Here is a 6000-nt window from a genome sequence, read left to right on the forward strand (position 1 = left end):
AGCCAGGTCACGATCTCGCTGTCCGTGAGTTCGAGCCCCGCATCGGGCTCTGGGCTGATGGCTCAGAGCCTGGAGCCTGTTTCCGATTCTGTGTCTCCCTCTCTCTCTCTGCCCCTCCCCCGTTCATGCTCTGTCTCTCTCTGTTCCAAAAATAAATAAACGTTGAAAAAAAAAATTAAAAAAAAAAAAAAAAAAGAGAGAGAAAGAGAAAGAACAAAATTGGGTTCCATCATGTAGAATGGATGCATAAAAATGACAAGAGACCTGAGTGGTGACCAGGAGACCCAGAGAAGGGTCCAGGACTTGTCTTCTTTTACCAAGATTCTGAGTCAAGCACAGTAACTTCAACTAGACCTGCTGCATTCAAGATATCTGCATCATGTTTTTAATTCAAGGTTACTTTGTAATAATTGAGTCAGCATGTTCAAAACATGCACACAATATGAGTTGGAGCCTCAGAAACCCAGTCAGTAAAACAAACCTACCTCAAACACACTTGGGTCACTCACTCTGAGTTAGGGGATTACCCAGTCCTGCACTGCACTGTGGGACTGAGCTACGCACTCTCCAGGCCACAACACTGTCACACCCAGCCAGCAGGCAATAGCCCAAGGGGCACCTGCCTCACTGCCTGTGAACATCTGCCTCCCCCACCTACCACCATTCCACTATCCCCTCCCCCAAATTAGTTTCTTCTCCAATTCCCTTGGACTGTATCTTTAGGAGAAAAAATTATAGGGGTGCTTGGCTGACTCAGTGGGCAGAGCATGCAACTTTTAATCTCACGGTTTTCAGTTCAAGCTCCACATTGGGCATGGAGTCTACTTAAAATTAAAAAGAGAGAGACAGAGAGAATAAAAAAGAAAAATAGATTCTACTATAAAACTTGCCAAAAGGAAGAGGCCTCCCTCCTCACTACTAGAGCTCAAGAGCACCCCTTGCTACTGCCTCCCCCTTCCCCTCCCCCTCTTCCCCACTCCACCTGATTGCTTTGGACTCATTGTTGTTTCCCATCCAACATATTCAATTTCCCTCTGTGCTGGCCCCCTCAATGTACCTCCTGGATTTGGGACCTTCACCCATCCACTTCTTCCTTCCCACCCCAGACTGGCTCATACACAGACAGCTGAGGCCAAGGGATATCCCCCACTAACCACTTCTGACCTGATATGCTGCTGCGTGGCAATGCCCTCTTTTCTGATCTCTTCCCTTCAGCCAACACACTCTGTCCCAGCCCTCCCCCTCTTTCCCAAGAATCTCCCCTATATTCCCAAATGCAATACTCCAGTTTCTCTTCAGATCATATAAATCTTTTGCCTTTTAGCAAATGCACCTCCAGCTCAATGCCTAGTCCAGCCAGCAGCCCTCTCCATTGGTCTAGTTTTCTTATTCACACAGCCACCATTTCCATGTCAGAAACCTCATGGTTTCAATGTTCTCTGATCTCTTTTCCTTTTTATACCTTGTGTCCTATCAGACCCTCTAGTTCTGATTCATTCTCTCCCATCTCAGACGCCCATCCACTTAGTCCTCCATGGCCACCACTCTGGGTCAGAGACCACAGTAGTGACACTCCAACTGGTTTGCTTCCTCCTGTCCCATCCTCCTGAGTTCCCCTGCTCAAGCTGCAGGGAGTCCCCAAATGCCCAATGAGTATACCACCTGGCTTCTCAAGCACTAGCTCCCTACTGCCTTCTGCTTAGATCTCCCCGCTATCTGGCTCAAAATGTTCCTTCCCCTATACCGTCACTAGCCCTAAGACCAAAAGGGACATGAGTCATCCTCTGAACACCTTCAGACTCCCACCTAGGCCCGTTTCTTTATAACCCCATATTGGTCAAGGTCTAGCTCAATCACTTCTCCCTCTGTCACCGTATCAAGAACATGACAGGCATGCTCCATCAATGCAGCTGTTCTAGCTACTCACCAGCTAAGGCTTTACCTCCCCCACATCGCAGAACCCCATGGCTGTCTAATCACAGTCCTGTTAATCACAGGACTCTGGGCACTTAGCTCATCTCCAAGCCTCAGCTTCCTCCTCACTACCATGACCATTAGGGAGTCAAGAGGGCCTCTGTCTCTAGTGGTGGCAATGGCGACTGACTACTCCAACAGACATCAGTCCCCAGTGAGTCCCCACACTCTGTGAGCACATCAGTACTTCTGCCCCTTTGGGAAGGGATCAATGGTAGCTACACTTACTACAAGTCCAGAATACAGTACAATGAGAAGACTGCCTCCTTGGGTAAGCCAAGCACATTCACCACGCACAATTAAGGAACTAAGCTAGGTGCTGAGTGCAGTGTGAAGAAAAATGAACCGACTTCCTGCTCTGAAGGAGCAAAGCTTGGAGCACAACACATTCACAGCCTTGTTTATAATGCAAGCATTGGCCACGACCAAAATGTCGATCCTCAGAGGAACGGATGCTGCACACAGTGAGCTGACAGACCACTAGATATCAGTTAAAATGAGCAAACTAGAACTCATGCTATAGTCATGACCATGGAGAAATCTCAAAGCTGCACAGAGGAACAAGCACACCACAGAATATAGTACAGAAAGTTTGAAAACACCCAACAAAATGCTGTTCAATTTTACTTATAGATAGGTGTTATGGTATAAGATAGTATAGACACCTTAAAGGAATTCAGGATCAGGATTATCTCCAGCACGGAAAAAGGGAATGTTTTCTTTCTTTAAAACAAACAAAAAACAAGTAAGACAAAACATCAGGATCTGATAGGGAGAGGCGGTGAGTAACTTTTCTGTCAGTATGAAATATTTAAAAATTACATTCTCTGGGGCGCCTGGGTGGCTCAGTCCGTTGGGCGTCCGACTTCGGCTCAGGTCATGATCTCACGGTTTGTGAGTTCGAGCCCCGCATCGGGCTCTGTGCTGACAGCTCTGAGCCTGGAGCCTGCTTTGGATTCTGTGTCTCCCTCTCTCTGCCCCTCCCCTGCTCACGGTCTGTCTCTGTCTCTCAATAATAAACAAATGGTAAAAAAAAATAATAATAAAAATAAAAATTACATTCTCAAACTTATTTTTAATATGTTCACATGATTCAAATTCAAAAGGCACAGAAAGGCATATTGTGAAACTTAAGTCTCCCTCCAACTTATGCCCCAACCAGATCCTCTCCCGGAAGAAAACTACTATTCTACCTTCCCTTCAGGGGGCATCTAGATTCGAAGGCAAATCTGTAAATCTACACCATTTCACCCTTTATTAACTTTTGCATATGAAAACATAATATCCCTCCCACAGTCTATTGTATGGATAAAGCATATTTAACCAGTTCTTTTCAGAGAGACATCTGGGTTTCCTCCAATTGTCTGCTTTTGCAGTCACATACTGAAAATCCTTTAGATGTATGTGCCACACATGTAGCAGTGATCTGAGGAAAATGTTCTAGATACAGAACTGTTGGATCATATTAATTTTAATGTATATTTGTCATTGTAAGGCATATGGCCAAATTGCCCTCTGTAGAGGTTGTACTAACTTATTCTCCCACCAGCAAAGTATGAGAACCTGATTCCAACCACTGTCTTGCCCACCAATAGCATTTCTTTTCACTCTTTGCTGACTTAGATGAAAACAGCATATCAGGGGTGCCTGGGGTGGCTCTGTAGGTTAAGCACCCAACTTTGGCTCAGATGATCTAGCAGTTTGTGTGTTTGAGCCCTCAGTCAGGCTCTCTGCTGTCCTCTCTTCCCCTCTCTGCCCCTCCCCCACTTGTGTAAGCCCACAGGCGCTCTCACTCTCTCAAAAAAAAACATTAAAAAAAGACAAAGAAAAACAGCATTCCACAATGTAATTATACTTCAATAATTGACAAAGCTTCAAAAAATAAAAAATTAGGTCAAATGTAACACTTCTTTTGGGATTCCTTTCCCATGTCATTCTTTATTTGAAATGTTCTTGGGCGCTCACTTGGTGTCACCTTCTTTCTCGATTCATTTTACAGAAGTTATTCTATCATGAAGCTCTTCCCTAGATTAAGTTCCCTCTGGCTCCATAGCATTTCTGATTCTACTCATCACAAGCAAGGCCCCTCCATTTAGTGTTGTTCAAAGTTTTTGAGGTGAGTAGGAAGCTTTATGTCCCAAATTGAAAGATGTAAAATGCTTTTTTATGAACTCATGGATGAGAGTCAAAAGCATTTTCAAAGAATTTTCAACTCAATACCATTCAAAAAAAATTTTTTTTTAACGCTTATTTATTTTTGAGAGAGAGAGAGCGCGCGCGCGGGCCCACCAGCATGCGCCCGCACACACGAGCAGGAAAGGGGCAGGGAGAGTAGGAGACAGAATTGGAAGGAAACAGGGTCCAGGCTCCAAGTTGTCAGCACAGAGCCCGACGCTGGGCTCGAACTCACAGAACTGTGAGATCATGACCTAAGCCCAAGTCGGATACTCAACCGACTGGGCCACCCAGGTGCCCCAACTCAACACCATTCACTGCGCAGGCACCCCTCAGGTCTCTGTAGAGCCCCAAAACAGCGTCTGCACTCAATGAACCCCAATCCTTAGCAGCATGAAGCAAGGTCTGCAATACAGGGAAAACGACAGTCGGGAAGAGGAGACGAGGGAGTGGGTACCAATTCCCAGAGTGTGGAGCTATCACAGAGGTGCCAACTGAGGTGCTCTCTGGCACGAGTCTTCCAGAAAGCTGAGTTGGGGCATCTTGGCGCGCCAAACCTACGGCCCAGGCCCGGCCCCACGGACGCCTAGCGCGAAAGGGACCCTGGGCATCAGGCGATGGCAACTCCGAGACTCCAGCCCACCCAGGCTTGGAAATAATTAGAACCCGCAGCCAACGCTTCGGGGCCCGAGATTTTGCAATGACAGCGCGATCTCCGGCTTTTCTTGGGAAACCTCGCCAGCCAGCGAGGTTGGACTCCCTCAGCTGCAACCCGCGGGCCCCCGACCCTGGGCCTGGGTGTGCCGCTGAGGAAACTGAGGCAGGCAGGCCGAGGTCCAAGGTCACACCAGGTGGCAGCAGCCCCGCCCCGCCCCGCCCCGCCCGCCTGTTGCAGAACCCGCCCGCGCGCAGCGCGGAGGGTCGCGGCTAGGAAGGCCCGCCGCAGGTGACAGGCCTTCCCGAGAGCTAGAAGGCCGGCGGGTCCCGCCTACAAGCGGAGGCCTGGTACTTCTGCGAGCGCCAGCTCCCCACCCCGGGCTGCGCCCGGGGGTCCCGCCCGCCGCGCCCCCGCCACGTCAGGCCGAGGGCTAGCCTCAGGCCGCCACTCCCGCGCCTCCGGCCCGCGCCTGCCCCTGTGTCCCCGCGCCCCCCGAGCTGCTCACCCAGGCCCAGCGGCCGCCCGCCGCCTACCACCCGCGCTCTCTGCCGCCTGGCCCGCCCTACCCGCGCTTCGCAGCTCACCTGGTGCCGCCGCAAGCCGAGGCCGCACTCGCGGGAGGCGGGGGCGGGGCGGGCGGGCGGCCGCAGGGCGGGGCCTCAGCGAGTCACATGGCCGCGCTGCGCAGGCGCCGACAGGGTGCGCATGGAGACCAGGGGGCGCCTCACTAGGGGGCTGGGGGAAGGGCGCCCGGCCGGGGCAGGAGGAGGGGCGCCGCCCCAAGCAGCTCTTGTGCGGTTGCGGCTCCGGTCTTGGCTCAGTGGAGAAGGGCTACAGCCGCCCGGGTGAACGTGCGTCTCTGCATCTGGCTTAACTTAACTCTTGACACCTAGTGGGGCTGAATAAATGAATAAGTGAATAAATAGAGCAATGCCTTTTGGGGAGGGTCGCGCCCGTAAATCTATTTCCTCCTTTCTTCTCTCGTTTCATCTCTCCTTCGCTCTCACTTATTCATCCCTCACTCACTCATTCCTTCGATCCCTTCCCTCCTTTATTCCTTTTCTCCTCATTATCTCTCTCACTCATTCTCATTCATTCCATCTCTCAGTCATTGCTTCCTTCCCTCCTGGTCCCTTTAGGCCCCCTGTTGATCGCCTGCCCTCTGCTGGATCTTGGAGAGAAAAGATGAACAC

The 6000-nt window shown here is 50.4% G+C and overlaps 1 protein-coding gene across 2 annotated transcripts in view; it reads right to left on the reverse strand.

Moving 5' to 3' along the window:
• The window catches only part of KLHL22 (kelch like family member 22), a 41511-nt gene extending 36054 nt beyond the window's left edge, over positions 1-5457 (reverse strand). The window contains exon 1 of one of the 2 annotated variants that reach the window (XM_025933406.2): positions 5392-5457. The gene's annotated coding sequence lies outside the window, so the exon portion shown is untranslated. Of the gene's footprint in view, positions 1-5312 lie in introns of both variants that reach the window. The other variant, XM_086682291.1, reaches the window with a different exon arrangement.
• Positions 5458-6000: the final 543 nt, after the last annotated feature.

The sequence above is a fragment of the Puma concolor genome, chromosome D3 (assembly GCF_028749965.1).
Source record: "Puma concolor isolate L17-30 chromosome D3, mPumCon1.1.hap2, whole genome shotgun sequence".
NCBI classification, from domain to species: Eukaryota; Metazoa; Chordata; class Mammalia; order Carnivora; family Felidae; genus Puma; species Puma concolor.